Source organism: Callorhinus ursinus, unplaced genomic scaffold, assembly GCF_003265705.2.
Source record: "Callorhinus ursinus isolate GAN/ISIS: 27379988/994484 unplaced genomic scaffold, GSC_fseal_2.0 scaffold13, whole genome shotgun sequence".
Taxonomy (NCBI): domain Eukaryota; kingdom Metazoa; phylum Chordata; class Mammalia; order Carnivora; family Otariidae; genus Callorhinus; species Callorhinus ursinus.
This window is the reverse complement of record NW_027397075.1, coordinates 33,949,454-33,971,275: the sequence shown is the minus strand read 5'-3', so window position 1 is coordinate 33,971,275 and position 21,822 is coordinate 33,949,454. Positions and strand designations below refer to the sequence as shown.

The window sequence follows — 21,822 nt, the reverse complement described above, 5'->3', positions numbered from 1 at the left end:
CTCTAGATAAGAAGATTAATTTGGATGAAAATATAGATTCTTTATTTGAACTGGGCTAACCAACCGAAAGGTAAAGATAAAGGCAGAAAATAAATCCAAATCATTTGGTTTAAATGATCAAAGTGTTTACACATTTTGAGAATTAAATAGATGGTTGATATTGCTTATGTTTGTCTTCAAGGTCTTTGACTTTGATGGAAGTTGGAAGTTTAGGGATAGATTATACAGAAAGTAAATCTGACTTCAAGATTCAGTTCCTTTTTGTTAATTTACTGTTTTAAATCCTAAGTATCCAGAGCTGTGGCTTTGTGACACACCAAGTATATCTTTTTGAGTTGCTTCTCAGAGCTTGAGAGAGCAAAAGTAGAAATTGCCTTTGCTTTTAGTGGGTTATTTTGTTTGTTTTTTTTTATTTATTTCGCACAACATCCCAAATATAAGTTTATTTTAGGAGACCCAAGAGTTTATCTTTTTATTTTTAAAAAATTGCTAAGAATTATTATATCTCTTATGGTTCCTCATGTAGTGTTATCACCTGATAGATAAGAAGTGAAATATTTTATTTCATGCCAGACTATCTAAATACTTTTGAAATATGTGGCTCAATATGTATAATTCTTATTTTTAGCAGCCAAGAATAATTTAGGTTTCACAAGTCATACTTATGTGCCCTTACTGTTTTTCACTAACCAACCAGATCTGTAATTCACATGATAATCCTTGATGTTTGTATTAATGGTAGACTATAGTGGTTCTAGTAAGTCCCAAATGTCAACTAAGAAGAATGGATAATTGTTGTAGATACTGTGGGTATTTATATTTAAAAGGAGGGTTTATGCCTCTCCCAATTAAAAAGTTAGCCTTGCCGCTTCAAAATTCAATAGGAGTCTGTGTTTATGAGGAATACTTTCATTTCCTCAAAGTCTTGTTTTTTGTTTAAGACTTTTTAATTCTAAGCTTTTTACATTTCTGTTGATTTTTAAGATCTGACAATTGTGTTTTTCTTTACTAATAGAAAGGATGAATTATTGATGGCAAAACAAATTCTAGGATCCTGTTATAGGGATCTTGCCGGTCTTTACGGGTAAGGGAAAGCCTGGTTACCCTGTAGATTTTACATTCTCCATCCAAGTCCTCACCATGTTTAAAAATATGTTTCAGTCTTTCTATAATGAAGAAGTAGAATGAAGAAAACCACTTAATTTTGACCAGAGCTGAGATTGTATGTTAGAGGCATTGCTTTTACTTATTTTTCCTTTTCCTTTTTATTCTCTGCTTTCCAAGCCATCATTTTAGGGATATGGAGAAAAAAATAACTTATCAAGGGTAATAACTTGTTTGTTGGTTGGTTGGTTGGTTTTTGGCTTTTGGTTTTTTTTTTGTTAGTTTTGTTTAAATCTCATATTAACTTTAAACTCCTCCGTTTGATACAACCAATGGAGTGAAAGGGTTTTGTTTTTTGGTAATATTAATAAATTGTTTGAAGGTATATTTTTGCTGTTGACTGAGATTTATCAAAAACATAAGTTACATTTTAAGCTTGTGTATATCTTGTGTCTTTTTAGGTGTAAGGATTTGCATCAACCTGAGTTATTAAAGAGTGAAACTCTTGGCTCTGAATAGATGTGAATCAACCCTTAGGAAGAGATTCTCTCACCTAGTTTAGGTGCCCTGTTTCTTACTTTGTGATAGATAAGTGGCAATTACTTTTTTTTTTTAAGATTTTATTTATTTATTTGACAGAGAGAGGGAACACAAGCAGGGGGAGTGGGAGAGGGACAAGCAGGCTTCCCGTGGAGCAGGGAGCCTGACACGGGGATCGTGACCTGAGCTGAAGGCAGATGCTTAATGACTGAGCCACCCAGGCGCCCCCACAATTACTTTTTAAAATAAGCATGAGGTTTTGGTTCTTTGCATGAACATTTGCATTTGAATTATGTAATTTTCTCTTATGCTTGCTAAAGTATACAAGTTATATATCAAAAGACTCAAAACAAGTCAAAATAGCTACAAGCTTCCTTCTCAGGCTGTAATATATAAAGTAATGCCTAACCAAGCAGAAACTTACCTTCAGCATTTGGACCCTCTAAATCCAGTTATATCTTATTCAGGAGACCAATGACATTTTTTTTTTTTAATCCCTTCATCATCTCTGCTTTAGAATGTTCTATTTTTCTCCACTAATAAAGAACTTTTAGAAAACAGAGAATAGGGAAAATTTGCCCTGTAGTAGTAACACCTAAACAAAACCGCAGTTAATGTTCTGATGTCTGTCCTTCCAGTCTTCAGCCTGCATTTCTTAAATAGTTTTATGTTATCGGTGTATTTTGTATTTCATTTTTTACACTAACTACAGCTAAGCATTTCTTCTCCTTACATCATAATGTTAGTGGAAGGCATTTATATTTATTATGAATTAGTTTGTTATTATTAAACATTTAGACTGCCTCTAAGTTTTTCATAGTTCTAAGTTAACAATGTTTTGGGACCTATTGTTTTTCCCCTTTTGTCTTGTAATATTATATTTATAATACAAAATCCTGTAAGTGGGGGAAAAACTGGATCAAAGGGTTCAGATTATTTTTTAGCTTTTGATATCTACTATTATCTTGATTTCCAAAAACAGCCCAGTTTTTACACTATAGTTTCTCCTTAGCATGCCAGCAGTGATTATCAGGGGTGGGAGGTGAAGGGACAAGGCAGTGAGGTGAGAAGAGGGAGATGAGGTATGAGCTAGTGTGTATTTTCATGTAGCACACTCTTTGAAATCTGATTGCTAGGTATAAGCGTTGGTTTTGTTGCTAGCTATGACACCTTTGGAAAAGTCCTTATCCTTTCTGAGTCTACTTCCTCATTTTTGAAGTGGGTTAATACAAATATTTAATACCTCAAAGTGTTGTTAGGAAACAAATGACATTATGCATATGAAACACTTATGCATGGTAAGTTTTCAGTAAATGGTAGCTACTACTAGTAACAAATTAATGTGTGAAAGTTAGAAAATTAACATTTTGAGCATCTATCCTGTCCTCCTGTCTTGCTCAGTATTTTGTGTAAGTTCTGCAAATCTCTTCCAGATATATTTCTAGGTAGAAGGTACAGCATGTGCAAAAGCTTAAGAATATGAAAGAGCCCTGTATGTTTGGAGCCTGCTGGGATATAACAGGACTTGTGGGAGATGAAATGGGAGATGGTAGATTAAGAAGAGTGATTTTTTTTTTTTTAAGGGTCATTCTGGACTGTGTTAAAAACCTTGAACCTTTATCTGTGCAACTATATAAAGTTAAGAAAAGTGATTGACTTCAACTTTTGATTTGTGGTTTTAGTTTAATTAACAACAACAACCAAAAAGATGTGGTAGGCAAGACTACAAAGGCACTGGGGATAGGGTTTTACTTTGGTCCAAGAATTTGGGAAATATATTTGAATTTAAATTTGCAGTGTCCACTGTTTTGTTAGAGGGATGAACACTCTAGGCTTATAGCAGTTAATTAGCTTTTTTTATTTGGGTAAGTCACCTAATATCTGAGTTTCATTTCCCTCTTTAGTTTGAAGGGGTTGTATATCAGACTTCTATTGCCTAGTGGCCATATGTAAAACCAACTTACATGCTTATAGTAAGACCATATTGTTTACATGTAGGTCCACTAATAAACTGAATCTTGTTTTATCCCATATATACAAACTCATGAAAACATTGTGTGAGAAACTCCCTGGCTTGCATTATTTCTCTCTTAATTCAACTTCTGAACTCACTTACAAATGGAATAACTGCTTCCAATTCTAGGATGTGCATTAGCTATAAAGGAAGAACCCTTTTGCCAGTTCGACATAACTTATCTCAGACAAGAAACTTTCTTGATGTTGAAAACATGGGGAAACAAGTTTTGTAAAGGCAATTTTCTAAGAAAAATGGAATTTTCTTAAGCTAGAAATCCTTATTGAGCAAATTGTAACACCTCTCAAGGACTACACTTTTTTTTTAAGATTTTATTTATTTATTTGAAAGATTGAGAGAAAGCGAGAGATAGTGGGGGGAGGGAGAGGAGAGAGAGATCTCTGAGCGGACTCCACACCCAGCGTGGAGCCCTACATGGGGCTCAGTCTCACAAACCTGAGATCATGACCTGAGCTGAAACCAAGAGTCAGATGCTTAACCTGCTGAGCCACCCAGGTGCCCCTCAAGGACTGTACTTCTAAAATATGAATGTTTTACATATAACAGTAGCAAGAAAAGAAATAATCCATTTTTTAAAAGCTCCCTAAAATTTGAACTTTTTTGTTCCCCTCTTCTTTTTTAAAAAAAGATTCATTTATTCATTTTAGAGAGACAGAGAGAGCATGCACACAAGCATGGGGAGGGGCAGAGGGAGAGAATCCCAAGCAGACTCTCCACTGAGTGCAGAGCCCCACCCAGGGCTCGATCCCATGAGATCACGACCCAAGCTGAAACCAAGAGTTGGACACCCAACCGACTGAGCCACCCAGGGGCCACTTTGTCCCCATATTCTTTACTAATTCACTCTTAATGTAATGTTTCTGATACTGTAATTAGTACATTATGTTTTGCATTAATTTTGGCAACTTCACATTGTCAGTAAGTGTTCAGGTAGACTCTTATTGTCACAGGTTAAGAGAAAGTTATTGTATTTAAATTTATATTGCATTTTAATAACATCTGCTCTCATGGTCCTCTAATGAAAAGCTTCTAATTACTTAATATTTTAAGGGATTATTATGTGATGGGAAAAATAAGAGACCAGTGCTTTTTTCCCTTTCTGATATTGCTATGAAGTTTTGATTGTGCAACTTAACCTATGTTTTAAAATGAAAGCATCGGTGCAGTAGCATTCTCCTTTTTCTAACTGTATAACTGTAGTCTTGCATATTTGCTTTAGTTAGCTCTGTTAACACTGAAATACTAACAGAAATGGTATTTCTTTGGTTTGTTAATTCTAACACTTCAGACTAGTACTTAGTTGATGTGATTAACTAGTTTTCCAGAACTGAATCCTTTTTCTAAAGCTCCTTGTTAAATCAAATATGTGTCTTAGTTAGAGTAGCAATTACCATAGTTGTTTACTCTTAATGGTCCTTTGGGGCTCTTTGATTTGTCTACTACAAAGTTCTTGGAATTCATGGAACCTACCCCACAAGGTTTTTTAGGATGTTCTTTGACCCACTAAAAACATGAAAAAGATTGTCATGTCCATGTGATTATTTTACTAGAGAGTTTATTGCTTTTATTAGATTTCTAAAGGGGATCAAATATTAATGATTAAAAATTAGTGCTACAACAAACAATGAATCATGGAACACTACATAAAAAACTAATGATGTATGGTGATTAACATAACAATAAAAAATTTAAAAAAATTAGTGCTACACAATGTAGTCTGGCAAGTTGACTTGATAGGACTATGAAGTAAATTGTACTAGCAATACAAATTACTAAAAATTATAAATGTTAATTTTCTGCTCTCACTTTGAATTTTACATTAATTCTTACATAGCTTGGCCGATTTAAAGATTTTTTATTTATTTATTTTTGCAAGAGGGAAGGGGAGAGAGAGAGAGGGAGCACAAGTGGGAGGGAGCAGTAGAGGGAGAAGCATACTCCCAGCTGAGCAGGGAGCCCGATGCGGGACTTAATCCCAGGACCCTGGGATCATGACTTGAACCAAAGGCAGACACTTAACCTACTGAGCCACCCAGGTACCCTAGCTTGGCAGATTTAAAAGAAAAAAAATCACAGAATAAGTGTACAGAAGCTCTTTATTTTAATCCCTTCATTTTCTCCTCTACTTCTTCCAGTCTAGAGTCATGTTATCTATTATTTTAAGAGAGTGAGAAACCTTAACCAAATCACTTTGCTTCTCTTTGCTTTCTTATCTTTTAAGAAAGGAAGCGACACCAGATTTACTACCTCACAGTGCTGTCGTAAAACTCAAACAAGATTTTTGGCTGTGAATAGCATTTTAACCAACATCCTGTGACATTCACACAAAGTACATCTGTCATATAAAGAACAGACCAATTATGTGAAGAGTTCTGCATTAATTTGTTAATACATAGTTAAGAAACTAGTTAAGAACTAGAACAAATAATGCTAAAATTTGTATGGAACCACAAAAGACCCTTATTAGCCAAAGCAGTCTTGAGAAGGAAGAACAAAGCTATAGGACCACAATCCCAGATTTCAAGATAAAATATAAAAATGTATTAATCAAAACAATGTGGTACTGGCACAAAAATAGACACATAGATCAATGAAACAGAATAGAGGGCCAGGAAATAAACCCACGATTATATGGCCAGTTAATCCATGACAAACGAGGCAAAAATATACAGTTGGAAAAAGGTGGTCTTTTCAACAAATGGCATTGGGAAAACTGGACAGCTGCGTGCAAAAGAATGAAATGGACCGCTTTCTTATACCATACACAAAAATAAACTCAGAAATGGATTAAAGACCTACATGTGAGACCTGAAACCATAAAACTCCTAGAAGAAAACATAGGGAATAATTTCTTTGACATCAGCTGTAGAAACATTTTTCTATGGCAAGGGAAACAAAAGCCAAAATAAACTATTGGGACTGCATCAAACTAAAAAGTTTTTGCACAGCAAAGGAAACTATCAACAAAACGACAAGGCACCCTACTGAATGGGAGAAGGTATTTGCAAATGATATATCTGATAAGGGGTTAAAAAGCCAATATATATAAAGAACTTCTACAGCTCAACACCCCCAGAATAGTCTGATTTTAAAATAGATGACCTGAATAGACATTTTTCCAAAGAAGACAAACAGATGGCCAATAGACACATGAAGAGATGCTCAATATCACTCATCATCATGGAAATGCAAATCAGAACTACAATGAGATACCACTTTTCACCTGTCTAAATGGCTAGAATCAAAAAGACAAATAAGTGTTCGTGGAGGAAAAGGAACCTCTGTGCACTGTTAGTGGAAATATAAATTGGTGCAGCCACTGTGGAAAACAGTATGGAGGATTCTCAAAAAATTGAAAATAGAATTACCGTACGATCCAGTAATTCCACTACTAATTACCCAAAGAAAACACAAACACTAAATCAGAAAGATACATACTCTCCTATGTTTTTACTGCGGCATTATTTATAATAGCCAAGATACGGAAGCAACTCAAATATCCATCAATAGATGATGGGGTAAAGAAGATGTAGTATACATACATGATGAAATATTCCTCAGCCATAAAAAAGAATGAGATCTTGCATTTGCAGCAACATGGGTGGACCTAGAGGGTATAATGCCAAGTGGAATAAGTCAAAAAGACAATTACCATGATTCCACTTGCAGAATTTAAGAAACAAAACAAAGAACAAAAGAGAAACAGAAAAACAGACTCCTAAATACAGAGAACAAACTGAAAGTTGCCAGAGGTGAAGTGGGTAGGGGGATAGGTGGAATATATAAAGGGGTTTAAGAATATGTATGTTATGATGATCGTAAGTAATGTATAGACTTGTTGAATCATTATATTATACAATTGAAACTAACACTATGTTAACTGTACTTTAGTTTAAAAATTTAAAAATCTCATTTTCTATTTTAACAAAATACACATAAAAAATAATAACTCCATAAAAATTGCTAATAATCTGCACATAATCTCACAAGTAAAGAGGAAGAGCAGGTCAGTAAGATTATAAAAACACCTTTTTCCCATCTAAGAATATTAAATCTGTTTATTAAAAGAAGTTTCAGTTGGGCTTATGTATCTCAGCCAGCTTATTAAAGGTATATTTTATGGGGTATGCCAAGAGTTATTAATATAACTTTGAATAAATATAAAACATGTTTTACTTTTTTTTTCATGTTTTACTTTTAACATGAGCTTTATAGGAAGAATTGTTTAGAGTAAAATATTCCTAATTTGAAATAAAAGGACTGCATCCATAATGTGTTTACTCTCACAGTTTCTCACAGTTTGTTGATAATCAGTATGCCTGGTGGTAGGTCCTGAAAGTGTTTATAGGGAATATAAAAAAGGAATGTGAAATAAAATTTTCATGTCTTTGGGTAAAAAAATAACAAAAAGGATGCTGAACTATTTAAGTATAAATTTTCCTATAAATTAAATTATAATTTTCTCTATTTCTGTTTTTATAAATGAAAAATTTATTGTAGTGTAATAATTATCTTACGAACTGTTCTGCATTATCACCTGGATGTTTTGATGTATTAATCTTGAAAACAGAAGATTCTTACTTGGGAAACTTAGTGAGTCAGTTGTTAAGAAAATAGCATATACGTTTTACATGAGTAGTTATACATGTTAATTTTCAATAAGGTTTTTTTTGTTTTTTTAGTGTGCAAGGTTCAGTTTCCATCCCTCTCAAAACAATAGGAAAACATAATTTCATTTTACTGTTTGGTTAATTGGGTGTTTTTACCTCATAGTGAAGGCTATATATAAAAATTTTTTAAATCTTTACCCTTTTAAAATTTGGAAGACATGTTTATTATGTAGACTATAAGTTAAGGACCAGCATAATATTCTTTTAGTATCTAGTGTTTTCTTCCTCATATATTCTAAAGTGATTCAAATGTAGTATCTCAGATATTAATAAGATGAATTTTTCTCATTTGTGTAAGTATATTTCAGTTCTGACTTGAGACCTCTAGATTTTTCCCATCAAAGATTTGTCTTGAATAGATTTTTCCACCTGACAGGGAATTCTAGGCAAAAGTTTTGTGTTTGTTTTCTCTTTAAATATTGTTTTCTTCCTCATATATTCTAAAGTGATTCAAATGTAGTATCTCAGATAATAATAAGATGAATTTTTCTCATTTGTGTAAGTATATTTCAGTTCTGACTTGAGACCTCTAGGTTTTTCCCATCAAAGATTTGTCTTGAATAGATTGTTCCACCTGACAGGGAATTCTAGGCAAAAGTTTTGTGTTTGTTTTCTCTTTAAATATTGTGGGTGACAAATGTGAGTGAATTGATTACAATTTGAATTTGAGGTCCTGGAAGTAAGAGGTTATTATATTAATTTGACCTGCTAGTTCTTTTTCCCCACTTTATCACTGTTCAAAATATATATGGTATTTTGTGTTGAAGTGTTATCTTGAGCAATAATTACACTTCGTAAAATAACTGACTCACCAGTATAAATTTAAAGTCACATTTTTAGCAAGTAGAACTGTTTTTTTTTCTCCAAACGTGCATGGATATACATGTACGTACATTCATAATTTTTTCAAAAACCGTTCAAATCCATTCATTACAAGGAGTAGTATTCACCATTGCCAAAGCATATAATGTCTTACCACATAACTTTATTTCCTCTTCAATTCTTTCTCTCTTTGAAAGTGTGTTTTTGAAATATTCTGGAGCATCAGCATGTCAGTAAAAAGAGTAATAGGTAATTGCTATTCACTCTAGCTTTGTTGTGACTTCCACAGAAGAATCAACTTCAGCATCTGTACAGAAGGAAGTTTTAATGGTTATTAGCCTAGCATTTGAAATAAAATGTTAATGAACAAAGGATATGTAACAACTTTTTTTTAATGCCTTCCCCTGCCTATTTACCACCTGTTTCCACCACTTCTGAAAAAGTGCATCCAAAAGGAACATGTACTTAATACTTAAACTGTTCCTTTAATTTTTAATTTTCATCCAGGTCACAAATTTTAAAATTCCCCTTGATATTTTCTGTTTGGTCTTTAAGTTATTTGGAATGTATTGTTTAATATCCAAATTTGGTTTCTAGTTTAATTTTGTTGTGGTCTGAGGAATGAATATATGGCTTCTACTTTTGGGGGTTTAAAATTAGTTTCATGGTTTCAAGTAGTTCCATGTGCATTTGACAAGAATCTGAATTCTGCTTTTGTTAGGTAGACTGTTCTATAAATGTTAATTAGGTCAACTTTGTTGATAGTGTTTTGCAATTTTTATATAATCTTGCTAATTTTCTGTCTAGTTCTGTCAGTTATAGAGTGGGAATTTTGAAATCTCCGGGTATAAATTGTTGTTTTCTATTTCTCTTTTCAATTCTGTCAGGTTTTGATTTATGTAATTTTGTGTTGTGTCCCATATATAATTATTATAGCGTGTGATGTGTATTGATTCTTTTATCATTATAAAATTTTCCTTTTTGTTGTCATATTTTGGGTCATAAGGTCTATTTTGTCTGATATTAATATAGCCACTCTAGCTTTCTTTTGGTTACAGCTTCTTTGGTATATCATCTTAATACCTTTCAATATCAATCTATTTATGTCTGAATGTAAGGTGTAGATGGCATATAGTTGAATGTTCTTTTGTTATTCAGTCTTACAATCTCTACTTTTTGATTGGGTGTTTAAATTATTTAATGTAAGTATTGATCTGGTTTGATTTACAGATAGTCCCAACATCTGTGTCATACCTGAATCTAGTTTAATGATTGTCTCATCAGAATGTTTTTTCCTGAATGCCTTGTAATTTTTGGTTAAAAGCCATACATACTGTATGGGACAGTAGACTGAAGGAAATATTTTTTTTGCTTGTATGAGCATGCTTTTCATTCTGCCACACTTTCATTGTGGGGATTGTGTTAATGTAGTCATGATTTAGTTGTTTTTTTTTTTTTTTTAAGTTTGTTCTTGCTATGATTACCCTCATTGGACCATATTCTAGTAATACTTTGTGTTTAGAGTCTTGGCTGCTTTGCCAGAGGATTTTTCTCATTGTGTTCTCTGCTGGGTTTTCAGCCTGCCCTTTGCACTGCTTCCCAGAACAAACCTGTCTCTTGTAGCAATCCTTGCTATATTCCTTGTTTATGTGGTGGGGGTGGTTATGAGAGGAGGGATGTTCTTTGAAGTTTTGATTAATCCTCATTCCAAGTCTGGTCCTGTGAACCTAGGTCTTGGGCGTGTGGACTTCACAATCATTTCTTCCCATCTTCTAAATGAAATGCTGGACCTAGCATATGTTCCTGCCCTTCCCCCAAGAGTAAAACATTTTGTTTCCTGTTCTTCTCCCTCAGCTGCAGTAATTTCTACCAGTGCCCTCAGACTATAAGCCCCTCCACCCCCTTACTCCCAGCCCTTTCCTCTACAGACTAATCCTTTTGTTCTTTAGAGGACATAGTAGGTGTGCATCTGCATGGTTTTAGGAAATGGTTGTTCTCTTCCTCCAGCCAATACCACATGAGAAGTTTTCTGAAGATTCTCTCCATTCTTCCCTGGTGGGGATCATACAAGAAAAGTTTGGAAGAACATGCTACCTTGCCACCCCCAATGTTTATACTTGCAGGAGCCTCACACTTCCATGCTAGCCACCATATAGCCTTTTGTTAAACGTGAACTTAAAATTCCTACTGACTTATCCACCTATTTCTGTTTCAGGTAAGCAAATACTCTGGCGTTCTTTCTCCTACAGGTACCAGTTTCTTCTGGTTTTTAGATTGTTTTGCCTGTGACACAGGCAGGTTCAAGAAATGTCATTAATTAGCAGTTCAGCTTTTTTTCTTGTTATCATAGGGGCATTGCTCTTTCCAGCTTTCTCCATCTCTAAGCTGAACTATGGTTTTCAGTACTTGTATTACTTCTACAGATAGAAGGGGTTTTTAACAATCATTTTTAATTATCTTAGACTTACTTCCTGCTATTTAAATTTGTGTATTGTCAGCATATTTCAGAACTCTATTAATAGTAATAGGTTTTTTTTTTCTACATTTTAGGGATAATTATCTTTTGCAAAATATGGTTTATATGTTCATCTGTAACCCACCCCTCCCCTGCCATACCACATGTAATCATTTAGTTTAGTGACAGAAGTACTCTCAATTACAAAAGATAATTCAGTATCTGAATTGGTAGTAGCAGTGAAATCATCTATTTGAATGTGTTTGCTAATGAAAGTCTCAAGACCTATTTAGCCAGGGACAAGAATTTTTGAAGTGTGAGGAGACTATTTATGGTGTCTAGAAGTTATAATGTAACATCTTAACCCATTAGGTTTTTTAATTATTGAGTCTCAAATAAGGAAATTTTCTATAAAGTTTGCCAGACTTTATATGTAACTGACAGTTCTGAAGACACATTTATGCCAATTTGGTATTCTACTTATGAACCAAGGGGATTTCTATAGACATTCAGACAATATAGATTATTGCTATGATTTACTACAACGTGGAAGATATTGGATTAATTTTTTTAAATTTTATTAAATACAATCCTATTCTTCGGTATTCCTTTTTTAAGATTTTATTTATTAGAGCGCACAAGCCGGGGGGGGGGAGGGGCAGAGGGAGGGCAGAAGCAGACCCCCGCCGAGCAGGGAGCCTTGGGGGGCTCCATCCCAGGACCCTGGGGTCATGGCCAAGCAGAAGGCAGGCGCTTAGCCAGCTGAGCCAGCCAGGCGCGCCTCTTCCTGAGTATTCTATAAATTTAAAATCAAATCTATTTAAGTACAAAGTTTGGACCATTAAAGAATGGAATCTTAGAAATTTTAGAAATCTGTTCTCATATTCCTTTTCATCTTGAATCCATCCTCTGTTTTGTCCCCTGCTACTCTGCCACTTACCGCTCCTCGTTCAGGCCTTCAGCACCCCTGGCCATCACCTAGAAGTCCCAGGCTAATTTACCTGTGCTGTTTAAAATGCTCTGTCATGTCCTGATGGCTACAGAATAAAATCTGAGCTTTTTTATGTGACATTTAGCACCCTCTATCTAACACCTACTTTTTCAGCATGATTACCTACCACTTGCATGGGCACGTTTTACACTCCAGCAACACTGAACTGATTGAAGACCCTCAAATACCACGTGATAGTTTATTTGTTTGTTTACACTTGTGCCTTTGACCTTGCTGCTCACTATGCCCAGATGCCCTTTTCTGGACTTCCGTGTGTGACATATTGTAATGTCATTAGACAGGAAGTCCTTTAAGTACAGTGCTGAGATTTGTAGCCACCGAAGTAGTGGAGTATTCATTGGGTAGATGAGGACCACCATAAGATTCCTTACATTTTGCCCAATGTAGAAAAGAGTTGTATCACATTTCTAATGGGGTATCCTTCAAACATTTTGAATACTTCTGGTGGCCAGGAATTCCTGCTTCACAAGGAAATCCATTATATTTTTCTGTAACTCCAAGTCTTACAAACTTGTCCCATAAGAACAGCTCCTACTTCTTCCCATCACCTCATAAACAATAAATATTTAAAAATGTGTAATGTTAAAGCCTTGTTATATGCAGTAAAAGTCAACATCTGAATTTTCATTGTGTTAACTCACTCTTTACCTCAGTCTTACTTGAATCCTTTGCAGGTATATAATGTCACTTGAAAATAGAAATGAAGAGTTCAAAACTGCATTCTGTGAAGTTGTGCTGATGTCGTGTATTTTCCTTTGTTATGTACTAGTTTAAAATACTGAAATGGGAGGATGAAAGAAAAGAGAATAGTACATTTACTTACTAGGACATGTAAACCACACTAGTATAGGTAACAACCTAGTTCTCAGTTTCCCATTTTATTGTATTTATTTATTTATTTATTTATTTATTTTTAAGATTTTATTTATTTACTTGACAGAGAGAGACACAGCGAGAGAGGGAACCCAAGCAGGGGGAGTGGAAGAGGGAGAAGCAGGCTTCCTGCCGAGCAGGGAGCCCGATGTGGGGCTCGATCCCAGGACCCCAGGATCATGACCTGAGCCGAAGGCAGTTGCTTAACGACTGAGCCACCCAGGCACCCCTATTGTATTTATTTTAAATTCTCATAGATTTCCATTTGTGAGAGGTGAAATTTTCTACTGAATTTCTGAGCCACTTCTGTATTTCAAATTCCACTACTGAATATAATATCATTTTTAACTAAATAAACATATAGATTATGTAAAAGTATTAAAATAAGCTTTACATATGTAATCATTTTCATTGAACTCAAAAGCCTCATTAGGTTAAAAACTCTTGTCCTGTTCATCTTGGTCTTATCTTGGCCCTGCATGGGATCTGGAAAATAGGCACTCAGTAATTTTTAAATTAATAAGTAAATCTTTCCACTTCCCTCTCACCAACCCCTTGCCCAATAGCAGAAAAATGCAGACTTCTCCTTTCTCTGAATTCAACATTTGTAGACAGTTTCCAGTGTCTGTACTAGTGTTTTTTCAATGTATGGTCTTACTGATTATCTACTTTAGAATTATTAATTTCCTGGGATTTGTATTAAAAATGCAAGTTTCTAAACCTCAGACTTACTAAGTTATAGTATCAAAGAAGGTGAGACCCAGGAACCTCCGTGGTGTGGAAGGGGGAGGGGGAAAACAAGTGTTTCCAGCAGTGGCCACCACAGACCTGTTCTTCATTTCACAGGAGTAATTAGGTATTATTATCTCAAACCCTTCCAAGAGCCACATGAAGAGTCTTTCTAAGTCCCTGTGGAAGTTGGTCACTTTGGAATATGTTGTAAAGACCAACTCCAAGGGCAACATTGGATAATAGGCTGTGATTCTTTCTGATCTCCTCAGTAGCACAGATAAAAGCTAGAACGTTCTTGTAGTGCTTGTAGTTTGTAGTAAATCAGGATCTTAAAGCTGGAGTCAAAGATCCGTCTCCCAGAAGGTAGCATGTCCTGATGTTTAATCAGCCAAATTTGACGAAACCTTTACTAACTTATTATAAAGGAATACAACTCAGGGAAAGCCAGATGAGAAAGATGCACAGGGACAGGGGCCGCTGGTGGTGGTGGCGGCAGCAGCAGTGCATAGAGCTCTCGTGCCTGTTCTGGGCAAGCCATCCTCCTATCACCTGGATGACTTCACCAGCCTGGAAGCTCCAGGGTCTTCGTTTTTAACACACTGTTCATGGATTCATAAGTAATAAAGTACTATAAAGTATCAGTTGTTGAGCTTTTTTTTCCTTCTTATATTTGCTTTATAAGTATTTGCTGAATTAACAAATTTCATCTAACTAAATTTTCAAAGACTCTAAATGGCCACAAAAAGAAGTGAGGTCTGTTTAAAGATTTTATTATTTATTTATTTGAGAGAGAGAGAGAGTGCGTGTGAGTGAGGGGGTGGGGCAGGGAGGGAGAAGGAGAGAATCTCAGACTCCATGCTCAGCGCAGAGCCCTACAGGGGGCTCAATCTCACAATCCCGAGATCATGACCTGAGCCAAAATCAAGAGTCTGAAGCTTCACTCACTGAGCCACCCAGACGCCCTACTGTGAGGTCAGTTTAAATCATTCATTGAGCTCAGAAATTTATTCTGTACAACCGAAAGAAATTTATTATGAAATGCTGTTCCTTTGATTTTTCTATTCAACTTTTAACATACTAACATCCTTATTTCCTTTTGGCTGTACCTTCTAACAAGTCATTAAATTTAAAAATTTCTGTATTGCCTTTCCTCCCTTTCCCATTTACTTAAATCCTCTCATCCTTTCCCAGCTCAATCCCTACTTTTTTGTTCCCCTGTCCTTGGTTTCTGATTTTGAACAGTTACTGATGCACCTATAGAATGCATTTTACCAGCTGCCATTCAAGTATATTCTTCTTTAATTGTACTTCACTTAGTGTTGCCCCTGTTATATTCCTTGCTTCTACTTTGAGAGCAAAAAATGGCAGCACCATTAGCTGCCATAATAAAATCTATTTAGTTTTCTAGGACAGAGTTAAGAATAAATTTAAATCTACCTAACCTAGGGAGCCTACTTTATGTTTTTAATCAATTTTATAAGATCATGAATATGGTGACTGTGATATACTAGGACAGTCATACAGACAACTGCCTTTTTTTTTTTTTTTAAAGATTTTACTTGTTTATTTGAGAGAGAGAGCGAGTGAGAGCACGAGCTGGGGTTGGGGCAGAGGGAAAGGGAGAAGCGGGACTCTCCCTGCTGAGCAAGGAGCCCGACATGGGACTCGACCCCAGGACCTGAGCTGAAGGCAGACACTTACCAACTGTGCCACCCAGGTGCCCCCGAACTGCCTTTTAATTGTAAAGAAATTTAGGTTCGGGCACCTGGGTGGTACAGCAGGTTAAGCATCTGATTCTTGGTTTTGGCTCAGGTCATGATCTCAGGGTCATGAGATTGAGCCTGGCATCAGGCTCCAAGCTCAGTGTGGAGTCTGTTTATGTTTCTTTCTCCCTTTCCCTCTGCCCCTGCCCCTCCTCGCTGCTGTCTCTTTCTAAAATAAATAAACCAAAAAAAAGGAAATGTAGGATATAGTATTTTGTTAAGAATAATTGCCACTTATTTGTTTGGTGCCTATAATATGCCATTTCCTTTTTTGGCTAGATACTTTACTGTGTTTTCTTTGAGTCTTCATAAAAATTCTGTGAAGTACCTAAAATTATCTGCTTTATAGTTGAAGAAATTGAGTTTCCAAGAAGGTGAAGCCAGTACTATAACAGAACCAAAACGCAGTACGGGTCCCCATGTCTTAAATTTATTGCTATTTCTTCTGTATTACATGATATTCTTAAAGTAGTACAGAACTCTTCAAACAGTTTTGCCAGAGTATTCTGGAGGAAATGTGCAAATAGCGCCCTTAAAAATGCACAGTTCCACCCTCCGCAGTATTGATTGGCTGTATGGAGTAATTGTTTTCTGTCAGATAATCTGATTGCAAGCACATTGTTCTCAAGCTTTATTCAGGAGAGCATTCAGGGTCCAGAGGTATTGATATGTGAGGGAAGTTGTGGGTGTCTAGAGATAATATTGAGTTGTGTGGTGAGGAAAATTAACGTGATTAGGGCTGTGTAATGAGAAGGGAGAAGAGTTTGGAAAGCATTGGAAAGGAAAGAAAGGTGGATTATGTGATTTTTTTGTGTGTGTGTATCTTGGTCCTTCTTCCCTTGGTACTTGTTCTTGGCGACCTTAATTCCCAGAGTAAAGATCACTTTGACTTTATATGCTGCATGTTTTTTTTATTTTTTATTTTTTTTATTTATTTATTTTAAGATTTTATTTATTTATTTGACAGAGAAAGACACAGTGAGAGAGGGAACCCAAGCAGGGGGAGTAGGAGAGGGAGAAGCAGGCTTCCCGCCGAGCAGGGAGCCCGATGCGGGGCTTGATCCCAGGACCCTGGGATCATGACCTGAGCCGAAGGCAGACGCTTAACGACTGAGCCACCCAGGCGCCCCACTGCATGTTTTTTTAATGGTTCTTTTTCTGTTATCTGTCTGAATCCTGTTTTTTTCCTATAGTTTATTTGAATACAGTAAAGTGTATTTAAATGAGCATCTGATGCAGTTGGGAAGTTGGATAACTGAAGCCTTCTTAATAATGAAGCACACCAGAAATGGAACCTGCAGGAACCAACCATGTGGACAAATGGAAAAATGCCTTTTGTCTACAGATTGCAGTGATCCTACATAAACATGGAGGTCTCTGTCTGGCTTAGGACAGCTGGCTAAGTCTGATCGTTCCCCTCCTTACAGCCTTAAAACCAGCATTCCAAGTACTGCTTTCTGCCCTATTTTGTTTACTATTTTGGCCAGTAAGTGTACTGCATTTTTTTTTAAAGATTTTATTTATTTGACACAGAGAAAGAGAGCACAAGCAGGGGGAGCGGCAGGCAGAGGGAGAGGGAGAAGCAGGCTCCCGCTGAGCAAGGAGCCCGATGCAGGACTTGATCCCAGAACCCTGGGATCATGACCGGAGCCGAAAGCAGATGCTTAATCGACTGAACCCCCCAGGAGCCCCAGTGTACTAGATTTCTAATAGACAAACGAGGTTACTTCTGCATCCATCTTAATTGGGTTATAGATATTTTATGGCTTTAAAAATAGGTATTTGTTTGATTAAGGAACCTACAGCCAGGAAGTGGACTGAATATAGGAATAGTGTTTTTCTGAGAGGCCATTGGCTTAATTAATCAGGGCTATCAGTAGAGTTCAATCAATATTTTAGGTATGAAGAAGCTAATCAGAGGTGGCTTCCATGAAGTTCTTCTCATTAGGAATTGATTTGTCATTAAGAAAGTAATTTTTTCCAAATACAATTTATGTAAACTTTTAAGTCTGTAACAGATTTTAGGAATGACCATTACCAGGGAAAAGCTAGCTACTAAGTATTAACTTCTTAGCACTAAATTTGAAATCTCAGTTTTTTCAGTGTGTGTGTTCTGTCAGTGTGGGACGGCTAGGTAGCAGGGGAGGCAGCTGCAGTAGCATTGCTAATGCGTTGCACCAGGTGTGCTGGAAGCAACCACAGCTGGGCTTATTTATAACTTACTGCATGGGGATCGGTCCTTGTTTGTGGTTCTGAAATCCCCATATATTTCTAACTCTGAGCAATTACTGTAGCAAACAATTATTAAGTAGCCTTATTTTTCTAAGCTTTTTAGAAGTCAGTAGTCTACTCTTCATTTTGATGAACCATTTTAAGATTTTGTATTTAAAGATTTTATTTATTTAAGAGACAGAGCACAAGGAGGGGGAGGGGCAGAGAGAGAGGGACACGCAGACTCCCTGCTAAGCAGGGTATCCCTACATGGGGCTCCATCCCAAGACCCTGGGATGGATGAGCCAAAGGCAGACACTTAACCAACTGAGCGTCGGTTAACCCAGGCATCCCTCACTTGTATTATTTGTGCTCTGCTTCTTTACACAAGAAATTAAAATCTAGATTCAAGATCTTTCATTAAAATGACCTCTGACTAAAAATGATGAACATAAATATTATTGAGGTCTAATTCAAAGGGGAAAAGAATGTCTTATGACTGAATCTTTCTCAAGGTATGTTTACAAATATATTTGAGAGGTGTCCTCACCACTCTATTATATTCTAGGATCTTTCAGCCAAGGCCAGGAAATGTAGTACTTAATCTTGTGTTCTTAAATCCTTTGTAATGCATTCATCATTTTGAATCTGCTTGCTACCATGTTTTTCCATTTCATCTCCCTTGTAGCTATCCATGTGCCCTCACCCTTTTGCTGCCATATCATACATGCCCCTTAAACTCTCTCTTCCACAGTCTCCAGTAAATCCAGTAGGTGACCGCTGGTTTCTGTTCAAATCAGATCTATGAATATAGGAATCGAGTGATCCTCATATATAACAAATAAAAGCTGACATAGTAATTAGAGATGGATTTATTTGAATGTGAAGGCAACTTAAGTATTTTGTACATTGCACCAGTACCATCAGTTATACATCCTTCTTTGCTATTTGAGGTTTTGTGGAAGCTCAGAGTTTGATCCTCACAATATGAATTTTAAATCCCATTATAAGATGAAATATTTATGTCTTTCCTGTTAGACTTAAAGACTAGATGGAATTATAACCACTATTATAGCCAAGGATATGCCAAAATCAGGGACAATCAGATATTTAATGCTATAGCTAAATTAGTTTTTTTCTGATAGGTTGGTGCCTCTTCCTGTTGTTAGATAGTTTTAATATCCACTTCTGAGAACAGTTTTTGTTATGTATGCTCTAAATGTGAACACAAGTTCCTTTGGATACCAAATATAAACAGGTCTTGACAGAAAAAAATAAGTTTGAGACAGGGAGGAAGATGACAATCTGGTGATTCTGGTGGAGGTAGATTTTTGGTGGAGGTGGATCTCCTAGTTCCTTCCTCTATGTGTGTGTATGTTTCTGTCTACCCACATTACATTTCTAAATTGGCACTTAGACATGATTCTTGCACTACTTTGAAGTCTTAAGTTGTTGATGTATTGTTAGCCTTTCATGATGGCAAAACATCTTAGAAGTCCTACAAGGAAATTGTAGATCAATCTGTATACATGTATATGGTCATTTTCCCAAAGAGGGAGCAGTTTATAACCAAATCATTTTTAATGAATGTGAATTTTCATGTAAAGACAGATCCAGTGGTAAGATTTAGTGGGCTGGCATTTTGTGTTTATACTCATGATCACATTAGCCTCTTTTACCTTTTACCTTTAGATAAAATTTGAATTTCATATGCATTTATGTCTTCTGTCTGATTAGTACTATCCTTTCTTAAATCTAGTCATAGGTATAGGAAATATCCAGCACCTAGAGCATCATCACTTTGCCATTAAAAAAATCTGGTCCACTTTGTCTTAGAGTGATTATAAAAATATCTTCAATATGGGATGTTTCCACTATTCAGAAAAAGCTTGGCTTAAAAATTTTGAATATGAAATATGATAAGCCACCAAATCTAGAAGTCCTTTTGATTAGCAAAGTTAATTCATTTCCTCTTATTAGATAAGTTAGTTATAAGAACAGGCATTTGAACCAATAAAAAATGCATTATAAGTTATAAGAACAGGCATTTGAAAAAATTTTAAAAAATGGAAGTATGATGTAATGAAGATAATATAATTTATTAATAATTACCCATTTTATTAATTGTAGATTATGACTATCATTCTACTCATAATAATCATTATAGTTTATGCTCAGATAGGTGCCCATTGTTATCTTAAGCAAGGATACCAGTGGGGAGGAAAGAGAGGGTTTGGATTTAACTGGATGATCTTGAAAATATTTCCTTGTGATAAAGAAACTCCAGATCTCCCAGATCTTGAATCGGGATTGGCAGGGAAAAGTAGAGTACTGGCACAGCCTTATATCCTGACTATAGAACACTCTCTTCCATCTTAGTTCTGTGGCCAAGCCCTTTTCTCCAGTGATATCACTTAGAATCATACTTCTAGGGAGATCCATAAAAGACCAAATCCTATACATAGAAAGGACTCTAGGTATATGAAATTTGAAATGTAACATCCATATATAATATGTGAGAGCTGAGGCTCTCTCATAGATATCAAATGTTCACCTGAGACTCCTTTATCCTTGCGTTCTGCTTGTGTAAATTTGGGTTGGGGCCATGCGTGTAATAAGCTTATTAAATCAGTATGCTGCAAGCCAGCAATTGGTATATTGTATCAGTCTTCATATGTTGATTCATACTTTTGCTATTCCATATCTGTGTGTATGGCTTTGGACAAGTTATTAGTCTCTTTAAGACCATGTTTCTTTTTTGTAAATTGAGGATGAAAATAGTATTTTCCTCAGTAAGACTGCTAAGTGGAGACTAAGTGAAGTAATTCATATAAAGTCCTTAGCACAGTAACTGGCCTGTAGAGCTCAACGATTGGTTATGTGGTAATGATAGAAGGTTTTTTGTTTTTTGTTTTTTGTTTTACTATCTCTGTAAGATAGTAAAATGAGACAGTAGTAAAATGGGAATTTTTGATTCTAAGATCACAAACTTCATTTATTTTCTGTCTTACAAACTCAATTCAAACCAATAATTCAGCCTTAGATCCTCTGTAATAGAGAAGGCGGGGTGGGGGGGACTGTAACATTTCAGTTTAAAGAGCAGGACCTGTTATTGATAGATTGTAGTTTTGTGCTCATTTTTTCTTAGACATATTTACATATATTTTTATGAAGTCAATTCAGAAAAACCACATGCTAAAAGAAAGGTCAGGGACAAAAAGAAACTGTCAGGCTTACCTGGTGTTTACTTAAAAATCTTTGAAGATCATTTCAAAACGCATGTTTGAGTATCTTTGTGTGGGCTCCACATGCTACCCGTGTACAGCCTAGACTTCTGGCTGTGTTACAGTTAATGGACACACTCTGGTCAAGGTGAGGGGCTCTCCTGATGACTCATATCCAGACAAAACTGAAGGACTTGTAACTCTGAGATCTAAAAACAATATGAACTTGATAAAAGAGAAGATCTACTCTAAAGTCGTTTTAATTAAAAGAATGATTCTGCATGTCAGGAAAGCCACTACGGCACAATAAGATGAAGCAATAAAATGTTAGGACTTTGAGTCTGTTCTCTTTTTTGTATTTAAATTGAAGGGTACCATGGG

General features: G+C 35.8%; 1 protein-coding gene and 1 non-coding gene across 6 annotated transcripts in view; both read left to right on the top strand.

The window, feature by feature from the left end:
* The window catches only part of COP1 (COP1 E3 ubiquitin ligase), a 244,434-nt gene that overhangs the window by 205,610 nt on the left and 17,002 nt on the right, over positions 1-21,822 (top strand). For 4 of the 5 annotated variants that reach the window (XR_003209552.2, XR_003209550.2, XR_003209551.2 and 1 more), the window contains one exon: positions 11,179-11,386. The exons of the other annotated variant lie outside the window; for it this stretch is intronic. The gene's annotated coding sequence lies outside the window, so the exon portion shown is untranslated. The remainder of the gene's footprint in view (positions 1-11,178; positions 11,387-21,822) is intronic. 5 annotated transcript variants of the gene reach the window in all.
* Positions 17,294-17,434, top strand: LOC112828941 (small Cajal body-specific RNA 3). The gene has a single exon (XR_003209633.1).